Source organism: Microtus pennsylvanicus, chromosome 3 (assembly GCF_037038515.1).
Source record: "Microtus pennsylvanicus isolate mMicPen1 chromosome 3, mMicPen1.hap1, whole genome shotgun sequence".
Taxonomy (NCBI): domain Eukaryota; kingdom Metazoa; phylum Chordata; class Mammalia; order Rodentia; family Cricetidae; genus Microtus; species Microtus pennsylvanicus.
This window is the reverse complement of record NC_134581.1, coordinates 41122479-41137738: the sequence shown is the minus strand read 5'-3', so window position 1 is coordinate 41137738 and position 15260 is coordinate 41122479. Positions and strand designations below refer to the sequence as shown.

The 15260-nt window shown below is 43.0% G+C and overlaps 1 protein-coding gene across 2 annotated transcripts in view; it reads right to left on the bottom strand.

Moving 5' to 3' along the window:
* Nucleotides 1-15260, bottom strand: part of Filip1 (filamin A interacting protein 1) — a 150715-nt gene that overhangs the window by 42956 nt on the left and 92499 nt on the right. The window lies entirely within an intron of this gene.

Sequence of the window (15260 nt, the reverse complement as noted above, 5' to 3'; positions counted from 1 at the left end):
CACCAGTGCTAACTGCGAGTTTAAAATCAGAAACACAGCCATTATGATGCATGTTTTCACAGGAGAGCTAACTAGCTAAATGCGTGTCTTAAGCTAAACGAAGTCCCAATCTGACCATTACAAGATTTGTGTTTCTTCAGCTTCTCATTTTGTCACAGTTTTTTTTTTTCGGGTTCCAAATTAATCTCATCCAGAAGGATAAAGATTAATTCACCAGTGGGCCAGCAGCGAACAAGAATTTTCATATTATCAGTGTTGCAGATACCTATAAATATACGTATTTCAAGATAATTTTGCGAAATATTAAATTTGAAGAACTTAGTAATTAGGAATATTAGTGAGAATATTAAGGCTGGAAAATGGGCTAACAAAAAAGTAGTTCATCATCACCCAGGGGAAAACACAGGCACCGCAGCAGTGCCTTGTCGGGTTAGCAGGGGACTATGTCTGAAAATCAGGGGCAGGAGTCAGGGGCCAAGGGCTAGCGCAATGGTTCATTTGGGAGAGTGTTCGCCATGCAAGCGTGAGAACCCGAGCGTGGATCTTCAGAAGCCCCATGAAGAGCAGGCACGGTGGCACATGTCTATAGTCCCACTGAGGGAGAGGCACAAAGGTTGCTTCCTATGGAGACTTCCAGTGTGCCAACCCCCATCATAACCAACTCTTTCACTTTCACATGTGATTACAAATTTGCCTTCCTTGTCCACAAGCCACTCTTAATGGTTTCTCCTTTCAAGATTGTCAGGAGCCAATTTCCTCCTAAAATCATTACAGGAACCATCACCCTGGGGAGTCTGCAGAGAACCCCACACCCATAATTGTGTTAAGAATCGTTCTATTGACAGAACCTACCCCACACCCAAATTGGCTGTTAATGAGAGCTATCTGTTAGCGGAACCCACCCCACATTCCAAACTATCTAGAGAACTAGGTGTGTCAACTAGTGACTTCCTGGCCTATGTGACCTGACCGAAGGTAACCTCCTGGACCCTGTGACCAACGTGAACTGCACGGCAAGATTCCATGCCCCCGCCCCCATCCCAAGCCAAACTCCTTACCCTATATAAGCTGTACCCCATCTCTAATAAACTGAGGCTTCGACAGGAACCCCCGCTTAGCCTCCTTCTTCTCTCCTATCCCATTATCTTCCAGATAGTGCCTCTCCGGGACCCTGGAATAACTGAACTGCCAGGCGGGTTACAACCCCTAGACTAAGTAACCAGCCAAGGCAATCAACACAAGATGACGTACATTTCCATCTTTAGTTAAAGAAAAAAAAATTGATCCCAGTTAGGGAAGTGATTAGAGGAGAAAGATGGTCATGTCCTTCACTTGCTGTTTTAACTGGCTGATGGAGGATAGGTAGCCAACCTAGCTTGTTGGGCACAGGCTGTAGCCCCACGTCTGATAACAGTATATGTGCTTATGTGGATGAGATGAGTGTAGGTGCCCTTCCTTCTGGAGATCAAAAGCAGCTGATGTACAGGAGGCTCCTGCACTATGGGGCCACCATAGGTTCGGATTTATACCTTGTCCAAGGTATTTGGCAGACAGAATAAAAAGGGGCGAAAATACAGCTCAGGTTTCTCTCACTAAATAAAGCTGCACCCTGACTAAGGGCTGCATCTCCTGGATGAAACAGGCTTTTTCTTTCCCTTCTCCCTCTCCTCTCCTTCCTCCTCCTCTACGTCTCCATGTGTATATACAGACGTGTGTGCTCACGTGTGAGCATGTGCCTGTGGGGGCCCAGAAGTTGATATCATGTCTTCCTAAAATCACCTTCAACCTTAATGTTCAGAGACAAGGTTTCTCCTAACAGTTCCCACTGTGCTTGTTCTGACTCTGTCGCATTCCTACCTGACAGAAGGAACCACTGCAGAGTTATTCACGAGCTAGCTCCACAAACCACATTCTGAAGACTTATCCCTCACTGTGGACAAAGTGTTCAGAAAGTTGGCTTTTAGACATAAACTGGAGTAAACACTCCTGACTATTAACTCAGACTAGTCTATGTGACAGAAGCATATATAGCAAATTTAAAGCACTAAGACAAACAAGAACTTGATTAAAACATGGACTATAACCTGCATTGCTGTATAATGGGATAAGCCCATCTTTAAAGAACCTTGGAATTACTTTCTGGTCCTAGACCTGAGTGATTTACACATGGTGCTGTAAACTAACTTTATCACCTATGTAATAAAACTCTAACAACTCCGTCACATAAATGTTGCCAGGATAGAAATAGATAAGCATTCATAGACTGACTGGTGTAGGATTTGGCACAGAGCAGGCCCTAAGTCGATGGAGACATTTACTATACTTTTGCTGGAGTATATTTATTGTGCATAGCGATCACCGTCATAGATACTTTTGTACAATTATGTAATGGGCTTTGATTGTATTCACTTCCCCATCCCTTCTCCTTTATTCCTGTTGTTCTCATTCCCCTAGTCTCACGTCTGCTTTCATGTATACGGTTTATGTAACCATACAAAATCTAGGATTCACAGAAGAGAGAACATGCAATATTTATCTACCTGAGTCCGATTCATTTAGCTTAATATCATGGTTCCCATTTGCATCCATTTTCCTATCAACTACACATTTTGTTCAACTCTATGATGGAATAAAATCCACTATGCACATACCATTCTTCTTTCCGCATCTGTCAACACCACTTACCCTGATCCATGACTTGGCTATTAAGAATAGCCCTGCAGTAAACATAAAGGTGCCAGTGTAGGGCTTGTAGGGATGGATGGCTCTGTCTGTGACTAGAGCACGTGCTGCTTTTACAGGGGATCTGGTCTCCAGCACCCAGGCCAGGCAGCTCAGAACTGCCTGTAACTTCAGCTCCAGAGGATCTGATTCCTTCTTTTGGCCTCTGCAGGCCTCTGTATCCACATAGTGCTCATAAACTTATGTAGGTAAACATATAAAAAGGTAAATATAAACAAATCTTTAATGTAAAAAAAACCCCTGCAAATATCTGTGCTGGCTTAGAGTCCATTGAGTATACACCCAAGAGTGGTACAGTTGAGTCATAGGGTAAAGATAAACTTTTAGTTTATTACAGAACTTCTACAGTGATTTCAATAGTGGTTGGACTAGTTGACAGTCCACCAATAGACAGCCTGCAACTTCTCCCTCCCTGAGCGAGTCCTTGCCAGCACGCGTTGTCTTTATGACAGCCCTTGTGACTGGGATGAGATGCAATCTCAATATTGTTTTCTCTGATGGACCATGCTGATTTTTTTACATATTTATTAGCCATTTTTACTGTATCTCTTGAGAGCCACCCTGACCACTGCATTGGCCCATTTACTGATTAGTTTGCTACTTTGCTATTTAGTTTTTCGAATTTTTAAATAAATTCTAGATTTTAACACTCTTTCAGATGTGTGGCTAGCAAAGACTTTTATCTTCTTCTGTAGGCTTCTCTCCACTTATTTTCTTTGGTGGGAGAAGCCTTTGGATTTAACGCAATCCCTTTTGTCAATTCTTGATATTATTCCCAAGCTATCAGATAGGCTTTGTCTATTCCTGTACCCATGCCTTCAAGTGTTTTCCTCTAGAAGTTTCAGGGTTTGGGGTTACATATTAAGGTTTTTGATCCAAGTTGAACTGGTGAGTGATTTGGAACCAGTTTACTCTTCCACATGCGGACATCCACTTTTCCTAACAGCTGTTGTTAGAGAGGCTGTCTTTTCTCCAATGTGTGCAATTGGCATCTTTGTCAAATATCAGTTTGCTATGGCTACATGGATTTTTTTATGTGTCTTTTTTTTCTATCTAGGTGTTTGTATTTGTGACAGTACTATGATGTTCTTATTACTACGATTCTACAATGTATATTGAAGTTGGGAATGAGTGTTAGTATTTGCATATTCGTACTGGCCTGCCCTTAAGGTCCTGACAGGATTCATCCTCGGCTGCAGCCATTAAGAGCACCTCCTGTGCACACTCTTGTTAAAGGTGGGCTTTGCGTACCTCCTCTCTCTCTCTCTCTCTCTCTCTCTCTCTCTCTCTCTCTCTCTCCCACCACTCTTGTCCCCAGGGACTGGTCTCTGCCCCTTCTCTCTCCTCTTCCAATAAACCTCCCACGTGAGCCTTGTTGCATGGCATGACTCCACTTCGCAGTTTTTTTTTAAATTACAACAATGGTATACCTCCAGCATTGTTTGTTTTGTTGTTGTTGTTGTACAAGAAGCCTTTGGCTGCTCGGGTGTTTTGCGCTTCCATATGAGAAAAGGAAACACCTATTTCTTTTACAAGAAAAAAAACCCACTTATTCTTAAACTTATTCATAATATGACACCACGTGTTACGTACTTTATCTTAGATTAATTGTTCCAAATACTAATTACCAAATAAAAGAGCTACAGTGTATCATAGACTTAGAGCCATTCTAGTCATAATGAACTTACTAAGGGGCTCCAGAAATGGCTGTAGAGATAGCATTGAAAAAAATTAGCAATACTTGTTTCTAAGATATTGCTACTTAAAATAATTTAATAGAGCAAATCAATTTTGTGATATCTTTTTTAATACAGTTGTTGTATTTACTTATTATTTATTTGTTACTTGTGTGTCCTGCAAATTGCCTTGGCATGCATGTGGAAGTCAGAGGACAGTTTTCAGGGCTGGTTATCTCTATTATCAGGTCAGGCTTGGCCCCAAGTACCTTTACATACTGAAGCCTCTCATCTGCTCTTGAGATGTGTGTGTGTGTGTGTGTGTGTGTGTGTGTGTGTGTGTGTGTGTGTGTGTATTTTGAGACAGGGACTCTCTATACAGCTCTGGCTGACCTGGAACTCACTGTGTAGATTAGGTTGGTCTCAAACTTGCAGAGATCTGTCTCTGCCTCCAGAGCGCTGCAATTAAAGTTCTATACACACGCCCAGCCTGTGTATAATATCTTTTGAACCAGTAGATTAGTGATAATGACTATGCGATGACAATAAATTTGTTCACTGCTTCAAATACATGATTCAGTGTAGGGAAAAAGAGCCTTCGCTAAAAAGATAAAACCACTTTACAGCTGCATTTTTAGAAATGCGTTGATTTGCTTGGTGGTGGCACATGCCTGCCATCCCAGCACTACGGAGGCAGAGGCAGCTGTTACAGATAGAAACCCTGTCTCAAAAAGCAAGCTAACTAACAAAACCCAAAAAAGAAATGTGTTAATTCTTGTGAAAAAAGGATAAAATCCCAAATGTCAGAAAGCTTCCATCCTTAAACATTATTTTCACAGAGAAGTTAAACCAGAAAGAAGTCGTTAAAGTCCAAGGACTCCAGGGAGCTCTCAATAGACCTTAAGGATGGATGCAAATGGACCAGAGAGAATGTTTTAAAAAGCGGCTCTCAGAATGAGCTGCCTCCTTCTGTGTGAGAGGAGGAAGGGGACTGGAGAACAAAGAGACAGCACCATGTTCGGTTTACTTGCTGACGATACCCAAATGAGGCTCGGGCACAGAAAGAAACACAGGAGTCTCATGTCTCTGCCAACAGACCCACATGCCCATGGGAGTCTTGTGTCTCTGCCAACAGAGCCACAGACCTTTGTGCCCTGGAGAACAAGGGGTGTGGTCTCAGCCGTTTGCAGTAGGAGCTGATTCAAAACATGTGGGGGCAGCATAGAGCCACCCTGGGCTACCCTGGGCCAGGTGAACACGGGAGTCACGAAGTCATGGGAGGGCATTTGGGCTTTGCCAGACAAGAGGAGTCCCAGGCATAATAAAACGACACAGGCTCAAAATCAGAGCTGAATCAACCATTCACTAAATAACCTGTGTACATTCACGTTGTAGAATGCGTTGCATTCAGGTATTACAGAAACAGTTGTATCCCCAGAAATGCGAGTCTGAAGGGATACTGACAATGGGAAATAATTTATAATGTGGTTCCAACAAGCAGGTGCTGGAGGAACGATGTCTATCCAGAACGGTTGACTTGAATCCGAGCTAACAGTAGGATGTGACCTGAAATCTCACAATGAGTGACGGAGAAGGGCTTAGTTAGAGTATATTCCGGGAACAAGACTATAAAGATGGGGCTGGAGAGACGGCTCAGTGGTTAACTGCACTTGTTTCTGAATAGGGTCCAGGGTTCAATTCCCTCACCCACATGTTGGCTAGCTAACAACAGTCTGTAACTCCAGTTCCAGGTGAGTCGATGTCATCTTCTCGGATGGGCAGCAAGCACATACATGGTTAATACACACACATGCAGGCCAAACGCTCCTGCTCATTAAAAAATAATAAGAACCTTAAGAAAAAGACCATGGAATATCCAAAAAGATGGTAGCACAATGGTAATGATGTCCTCACATTAAACCCTGTGAGTCACACGCTGAGTCACGGAGCAGCAAGAAACTTTGGACTTTGAATCCACAGGACAGGGACATGGTCAGATATATTTGTTATAAAGACCCAGAGGGGCCTCAAGACAAGGAAGATGTTCAGTGGGCAAGTCTGGTGATCTGAGATTTGAGTCTCAGAACACAGGTAAAGAAGAAGACAAAGTTGTTCTCTGCCTTTTTCTTCCCTCCCCTCCCCTCTCCTCCCTACCCCTCCTTTCCCTTCCTCTCAGTTATATGGGAGCTCTGTTTCTTATGTTCTCTTAAGTTCTCACTGATAGTAAAACACTTTTCTGAAACCCATTCGACCTTTGTCTATGAAAGTCTTTCTTTGAGTTCTCCTATGGCGTTTGATGGATTACTGATTGTCTGAGCCCAGGCCCTTGAGCCATGCACACCTGAGGCAAGAAACCCTCCATTGTACCATTGCTTTCCCCCACAACACTGTGTTTTAAACCATCTCTGCAAGCTTTTCGGCAACAAAGCTTCTTTTAGAAGCCACTGCTCTGGGACCGACAGGGCAACTTGTTGTTCTTTTGCCAAACTACAGTTCCCAGCGTTCTCCTGGATACGGACATTTCCCAGAAGCCTTTGCATTCCCCGTTAAAAGCGAAGGTCTTTACGAGTTCGCCCCTTTCCCTTTTCCGTTTTCCTAGTGTGTCGGCACACCTTCACCTGCCTGTTGCCCCTCCCCCATTAAAGTGCACCCACGTGGGACCGCCGTGTGTCTGTGTCTTTTCCTCGCGTAACCGTCTTCGTCTTCTACCTTGCAGCCAGAAATTAATTAACAACACAACTCAGCCCAAAGAGACAGCTGTGTATTAGGTCCAAAGCCCCTCCCACCAGTCACGTCTTTAGAACGCACGGGATTTGTTCACCCCACACCGCTGCGCTATCCACTCTACCCTGCCTTCTTGTGCGGTCTCCAGGCAGGTTCTCTTGGCCTCTCGCTATGCTTTAGCTTTAGCTGTCTCTGCTATCTTCTCCTGCTCTCCTGCTTTCTCTTGCTTCCTTATAGCCCTGGCCATGTCTAGTCTGCCTTCTTTTCTCTCTGCTCTGGACACTTCCAGAGGCCTCGGGATCTTTTCTCTCTCCTACCCACAATAAAAACCTTCCCCCTTGTAGAACGGTCTTGTCAGCAGTTTCTTCATTGTACACACTCTGGTATACACTGTGCTGTTAACTGAAGGTTCTTGGAGGTTCACTCATTTCCGGGGACTTGCTGCCTCCTAGAGTTCCTCCATGGTCTCCTGGAACTATCGGTCCCACTGACTTTGCTTCACCGAAGGATCACTGTCCCTTCAGACCAAGAGGCTCCCTGGAAATTGAGATGTATCTGCCAGTTCTAGACAAACCAGGCTCACCAGTTCTCCCAGTTTGCCTGCAAGTACGCCTCAGTTTCTAAGGGAACGAAATCCTGGGAAGCTGGACTGTGAAAATCCAGGCCAGACCCAGGCAAACAGATGCGAATCATCAAACTGTGGAAGACACCAGCGAGGAGACCGGGTAGTTAGTTCACAGTATCCTGTATGGACCAGAGCAGCCCTAACTGACCTAATGGTGCCTGCAAGCTGAACCTCAAAATACGTTCATTTAAAGGCAAAATGCAGTTATTGATTATTATGCCTGTTATTATTTTTTACTGTGTTTAAACTTGCTAGATTATGAAGTCTTTGAACAAAGCAAACCAAGTTATAATGAGCAGGGTGCAGGAAAAGCAACTTTGCTCTTCTACTCTCCTTCTGCATTTCTGAAATGGGGCACATGCACCTTAGGAGCAAAATGGGAATGACAATGACCCTCTGACCCTCACAGCGCAGCCTCCGGTGTCAGTAAGCTCACAGGGGGACTTCAGGAGACATTTCATAGCTTTTCGCCAGGTTAATATAATTTACTTGAGCTGACACATAGAAACTATACACACGTATGAGGAATCATGTCATGCTTCAATATATATTAATGTGTAAGTTCAAAACAGGGTGCACATTTACCAATTCTTTGTGGCAAAAAAAAAAAAAAATTCAAAATCCTCTCAGGCCCCTTACCCTGCATATGAGCAACAACAGAACAACAGACCTGTTTATTCCGCTCTCATTATGACTTTAAACTGTTGACATCTCTTTCACCTCCCAGAACAGTAACAACATTTTAATATTTACCTGGGTGTCTGTGATGAAACACAGACTTCAAAAAACACTGACCTAGGGAGGTAGCTCGCTGCAGACTCTCAGGTGATGTCACTTTGGCATCCTCCCCTGACTTGACTGGGAGGAGGCACATCCAGTGGGGATGGTACAAGCCACCCCTAAATAGTGACCTGGTGTGCTTTAAACATGACATTCTTGCCAAGAGCCGTTGGCTTTCAACAAAGGATATGTTTGAGGAAAAAGCCCAGATCTGTCTTTACTTCTAGAAGACCCAGAAGGATGCTCTGCCCAAACACCAGCACTCCTTTGTGGGATTTAGCAAACTTCTTAAATATAGCCCATCACTGTAGCGGGAAGGCTGGAACATGGCCGTTTTGTGAGCACTTCCCCATTCTGGGAACTCAAGTGTTCTGTATCTATTTACATAAGGTAATTTATTAGTTTACCGTCTATTTCCTCCTAAAGTGGTGAACCACTGTGAGGACAGAGGCTGTGTCTACTATCCCTCACAGAGTCCCTGCCACATGATAGGCACGCAGTAAATATTTGTTGAAATCAAGAAGAGTAAATTTAAGTTCTGTGAAGTGAGAAGGTCAACCAAGCTGGTCATGAACCCCTCAGAACAACCTTGACTACTAAGCCTTGTTCAAAAGCTCTAAATAGTTACATTTTGTCAACTTCCTTAGTCTTTCATCTGACAGCTTTGTCTATAATTCAGGAGTCACTTTGTTCTCCATAGTTTATTCCAAAAGAAAATATGTAAACTGAGTAAGGAAAAACAGTGCATTCCACTAGAATGTTGCAAGAGGAAACGGGTTATCTTTAAATCTCATACAAATTAAATTGCATGTTTATCCAACTTAGGTAAATACTAATGTTATAAGTGGATTAAAAGCTAAAAAGTTGTAATCTATAATGTTATTAGCTGTGATTATAGAAATTAAAGCCAGTTTTTCCTGGATTGTAAAAAGCAAAGCTAATGTGATTAATAATGTATCATACCAGGAACACTAAGGCATGGTTGATTTAAAGGGCCATTTGGTGCTTAAAAATGTTACTTTTTGCATTCTCTGAAATAATTTCCCTCTGCAGATGTATGGGACAGGGCAGCCTGATGTTCTCTGCAGAGCTTACTCACAGAAGCTTAGCAGCACACCCCTAGCCAAGATAAGTCTTTCATTAAAATATTTGGAAGAGATGTAATTTATCATGTTAAAATTTGCTTTTACATTCAAGTCAGCAGATTGATATTTTAAAAATAAAATATTCAACACTGAAATGATTTTTGTAGAAATGGAAGAATGCAAGTGAATATTCATATGGAGTCTTAAGCGTGCTATAATAATAACAAACTATATAATAATGTAGTTTTGTGAAAGAGTGACACCAGGGTCGGATGATTTCTGATTTTAAAGCTAATTACAAGACTACACTAATCAAAATGGTGTGGCACTGTCATTAAGACAAAGATGTAAATCAACAGAGTGGAAAAACCTGTAAATGAAGCCAGTCGAAAGATTTCCCACAAAGATGCCAAGATGGCTCAGTGTGGAAAGGAGAGTGCTGGATAGCCACGTATTTAGTAAAATTTGACCCTTGTCTTTGTGCATTTACTAAAATTAGCTCAAAATCCATCAAAATATAAAAGTCTCATAAAAAGCTCAAGAAAGTATTTTCTGATAATGAATTTGGCAGTTGTTTCCTGAATATACCAATGGCACAAGCAATGAAAGGAAAAACGTGGATTAGCTAAACTGTGTCAAACTCAGAACCGTCCAAGCATTGAAGAAGATAGCCAGCAGAGTGAAAAGCAACTTAATGAATGGTACGTGGCTGATGAAATCAATATGCAGAATGATAAAAACTTCTACAAGTCCAAAAATTGTGCACGAACAAAGGGCTTATACAGATGTTTCTCCAAAGGAAAAAAAATAAAAGCAGTAAAAAGACATGTAGAAAGATGCCCAATATCACAAACCATTAGAGAAATACAAATCGAAGTCACAATTAAATGATAGATATTTATATCATTAGAATGGGTGCTAACAAAACAAAATGAAATCAGCAGTAAGTGGTAGTGAGGTGTATGTGTTGGCGTATTCGGTTGGTACGATGAATAACCAGACCAGCTCCTAAGGTTCTGATATTTTAGGCAGGAAAAAAAATGATGCAGCCAAGTACAGAGGACCACGGAAGTCCCTCAAAAATTTGAAAACATTTTGTTGTATGCTCCAAAACTTTCGCAACTGGGTATGCACTCAAACTGAGAACAGTGGTTTTAATAGATATCGGTCCAAGTTCTTCATAGCAGCTATGCAGGGTCGAACTGGAAGGAGCTCAAGTGTCCACCCCCAGACGACAGAGAAACTAGATGTAGCAGACCCATCCAATGCAATGCTGCTCAGCTTTAAAAGCAGGAAAACTCTGACACACGCGACAGTAGCGACCAAGCGTAAAGATGTTACGTTAAGTCATAAGTCAGCTATAAAATGGCAAATGCGGTATGTTTCACTTACATGCGGTACTTAGAGCCATCAAATTTATAGAAACAAAGCAGACAGTGGTTAGCAGGGATGGGGGAACTAGGGAGAAAGCAATTAGTGGGTATTAGGTGAAGAGTTTCCAGTTGACAAGAAAAATACTTCTTGAGCTCTTTGGTGGTAACAGTTGCCCCACAAGGTCAACATATTTAATGCTACTGAATTACACAGCTGGAAATAGTCACAAGAGCCAGGGTGTGGTAGCACACACCCTTAGTCCCAGGACTCAGGAATCAGAGGTGGGCAGATGTAAGGCCAGCCTGGTCTACAAGAGTTCTAGGCCAGCCAGGGCTGCAGGGAGAGACCTTGTCAAAAAAAAGTACAATAATGACTTTTATAGGATTGCCTGTTTCCTTATGGTCAGTCATTTAAATATCACCATCATCCATGGATTTAAATACATTTTTTCCTGTTTTCTTTTCTGCACACATTGGGATATTAATAGTAAGAGTCGCTATGTCCAGGATTAGAAATTAGATAAGGTCACAGGTTCCCTCATGCAGGGCTGCGACAACTCCTTAAATTCCAAAGACTTGGGGGCCTGCCCTCAAGCTGCTCACCTCTTTGTGTGGTAACTCTCTATGACGCCAGTGAGAAGCTGAATTCGTTGAAATGCGGGAAATGCATGCAGATATTTTGTAGATGTTTCTCTAGCTCAGTAATGTAATGCTGTCAACATAAGCCATCTAGACAGCTCGCGGAGCTGATGGAACATCTCTGCTGTCGTTCTGCTCAGCAGGTGGACAGTTCCTCTCTCCCGGGCATTCCGCCCCTAGGGTTGCTTCCCAACCAGTTAGTAGAGCAGGCAGGAGTTTAGCCCTGGTGAAATCCATTGCTACAATTTCCTGTGGAGAATTGACTGGCAAGCTGGTCTTGCCACACGCAGAGCTGTTTGCATGACCAAAGCTTTTCATGGGAAAGGATTCATCCCAGGGAAGAAAGGGCACCATTTTGGTTGTAGAACAATAGAGCAGGTCAGAGGGGGAAAGGGGTGAGTCAGTCCCAGTGCAGGGGGCGGGGACGGGGGGGAGGGGGCGGAGGCGGGGTTTGTCATTCAGACTCCTGTCCATCCCACCCTGTCCTATTCCTTCCTGAGAGCCACAGTAAAAGATGGGCAACAAAATACCCAAATGAAAATTAGAAGAATTGGTGAATTAGAATTCAAGGCTTTGCAGCTTCAGCAAGAGGGAGGGTGGAGAGGAGGAGCTTGCCACCCCCAGTCATGGAGCACCCTCCAAGGGGAAACCAGCGGACACCTGCAGAGGAGCGAGCCTTGGGCCATGCACAGCGCACTGGCTGTACTGAAGCAAGCACCAACCCAGGCATCCACAGGCTTGCCACGGGTCAAGCGCAAGAAAAAGAGGCAAATGCCAATGGTGACCTAGAGGAGTGCAGGTGCGGCTATGTATGCCATTCTCTGGAGCCCTCTAGAACGTCCTAGAGAAGTCAGAAGAGATTTGGCATTCGTATTAAGCGGGAGTTGAGCAGAGGGAGAAGAAAGAAAAGGTAACTATAGAAGTCTTTCATACTGCTTTGGATTAGGACTGATAAATTCAGATACTGGTTTTTCAGAAGAGAAAGCATTAAATTTTTTTTAAAAAGTTAAGATTGCCTAGATATAATTTATACATGAGATTTATTAGAATCATACAGCATTGTGTTCCCCTGGGATGACTTGTTTTCTTCTCATTTCAGTCCCTACCTAAGTAAATTCAATATTTTTTCCATACAGGTGAACAGCTGGAAAAACTATAATTTAATTTAAACAAAACAAAACAACAACAATAATAAAACCTCAGCCATCCTGACCCAGATGAATATTTGGTAGAGGAAGAGGGAAGAAGAGAAAAGGAAGGGATGGGAAGAGAAATGAAGGGAAGGGAAAGGAGGGGAGAGGAAGGGATGGAAGGGAAAGGAAAAGAAGAAGGAAACAGGAGGGGAGGAGAGGGGAGGGAAGGGTAGAAGGGAACTGGAGGGGAGGAGAGAGGAGGAAGGGAAGGGAAAGGAAGGGAAGGGAGAAATAATGAGGACTTGGCCCTTCAGGAGATACAATGTGGTAGAAAGGGCATCCTACACCTGAGAATTTATGCTAGAAATGTACAACAGTTTGTGACCTGGAGGGAATGAGCCAGCCTTCGAACCCAGTCTCTTCACGCATCAATGGACACAGCACCAGCAACTTCAAGGACTGTACTTGACCTAAAGTGTGTAAGGTACCTGGTAAAGGAATGTTACCACTCTGGCCCTCTGAGAATCACACACTGGGCCTCTGCTGGTCTGTAGCTGTGGGACTTGGGTTGGTTGACGCTGACATGAAATGTATGTGTAGTTGCTAGCGTAGATCCTGGCATAGAGTGGATGTCCATCAAAAACAATTTCCTCTTTCCATTCCTTCATCTCAGTGAATTGGCTGATGTGGAACAGCTGGACCAATTGGGCAATACTACAGAAAGAAAGCCTTTCCAAAAACTAACTCAATAGGTCAAAGCTATGGGTGTTTTTTTTTCTCATTTCCATTGCTTTCATATCCCATGACTGCCAAAGCACTCATAACCATACCTTGGATTCCTACACCCTGAGCCTAACAGACTGATGGCAGCCCAGGCCAGTGTGACCGACCACCTTTTCTGAACCACTCTTTTTTATTTTTAAAATTAATTTTATACACGTGAGTGTTTTATTTATTTATTTATTATGTATACAATATTCTGTCTGTGTGTATGTCTGCAGGCCAGAAGAGGGCACCAGACCTCATTACAGATGGTTGTAAGCCACCATGTGGTTGCTGGGAATTGAACTCAGGACCTTTGGAAGAACAGGCAATGCTCTTAACCTCTGAGCCATCTCTCCAGCCCCACGTGAGTGTTTTGTCTGCGTGTATATATGTGTGTCACATGGGTGCCTGGTGCCCAAGGAGGTCCTAAGAGGGAGTTGGTTCCCCTGAAACTGGAATGAGGGATGGTTGTGAGCTGCCATCTGGGTGCTGGGAACAGAGCTTGGGTATTCTGCCAGAACAACAAGGGTTTGAAGCCCTAAGCCACCTTTCCTGTCTAAGGAGTTAGACTACACTGTCTGAATCTGCAGTTCACTCAATGTCAAAAGAACATGTGGCGGCAGAAGCAGTTTCTTTTCTAACCCTCTCTCAGCATTGTTAATGCTGCATTGATAAGAAGCACATTGTATACTGTCATGAGTGCATCAGCAGGCCGTCTACAGATGAGGATGTAACCAAAGCCATGTCTTTTGGCATAGGAAAAGTATAATAAATTAATAAGTATAAAAAGGAAATGCTAATTTTCCATTTTTTTAAAAAAAATTATAATGTACCTAAAAAGTTCCCACTTGATTTGGAATATCACTTTTTAAATACAGGCATTTCCTTAAAGAGCCATAGACATGGCCAGTTTATGATGTGCTGATGTTTTTCACAGACAAGCAATGTATGTATGTATAGAATGGATTTTATTCCCCTTTACCCTTTACCACCTTGCCTCATCTGCCTCCCTCCTCCCACTGAGACCCCTTGACTCCCTAACTAGTGCCTTTCTATGTTCATGTCTCCAAGTGACCTGCAGTATACATGAGTGTCCCCATTAAAATGGGCAACTCACTAGAGGTTACACCTCTGAAGAAATTGCTGTGTCTTCATCTGAGCGCATTGTAAACAACAGCAAAATCAAAATAAACTAGAAAGTGTGTCTACAATTTCACACTTGTGTTAGCGAAAGACACTTCTTTATAGTATGAGAGCTAAAAAAGGAAGGTGGCGCTCAGGCTGCTGGGGAAGATGCATATCAGGAACTGGGAACCTGCTTGTGTTACAGTTTTGGATTAGGGATTATCAATACAAGTTATTAAGAATTACAGAATCTCCATTGCAAAGTGAACAAGATCATTGGGTAGAGGTGCGGAGAAGGTCAGTGCTACCACTGAAGGTGCTTGGACATCACTTCACCAGTGCCCAGCTTTCTAGACTGGAAGAGGCTCTGAAAATAAATCCTCAGTAAGCAAACCCAGAGTCTTTACAAGTAGTAAAAATATTTAAAGCTAAAACTTTTTTTTTATTTATTATGTATACAATATTCTGTCCATGTGTATGCCTGCAGGCCAGAAGAGGGCACTAGACCCCATTATGAGATAGTTGTGAGTCACCATGTGGTTGCTGGGAATTGAACTCAGGACCTTTGGAAGAACAGGCAGTGCGCTTAACCT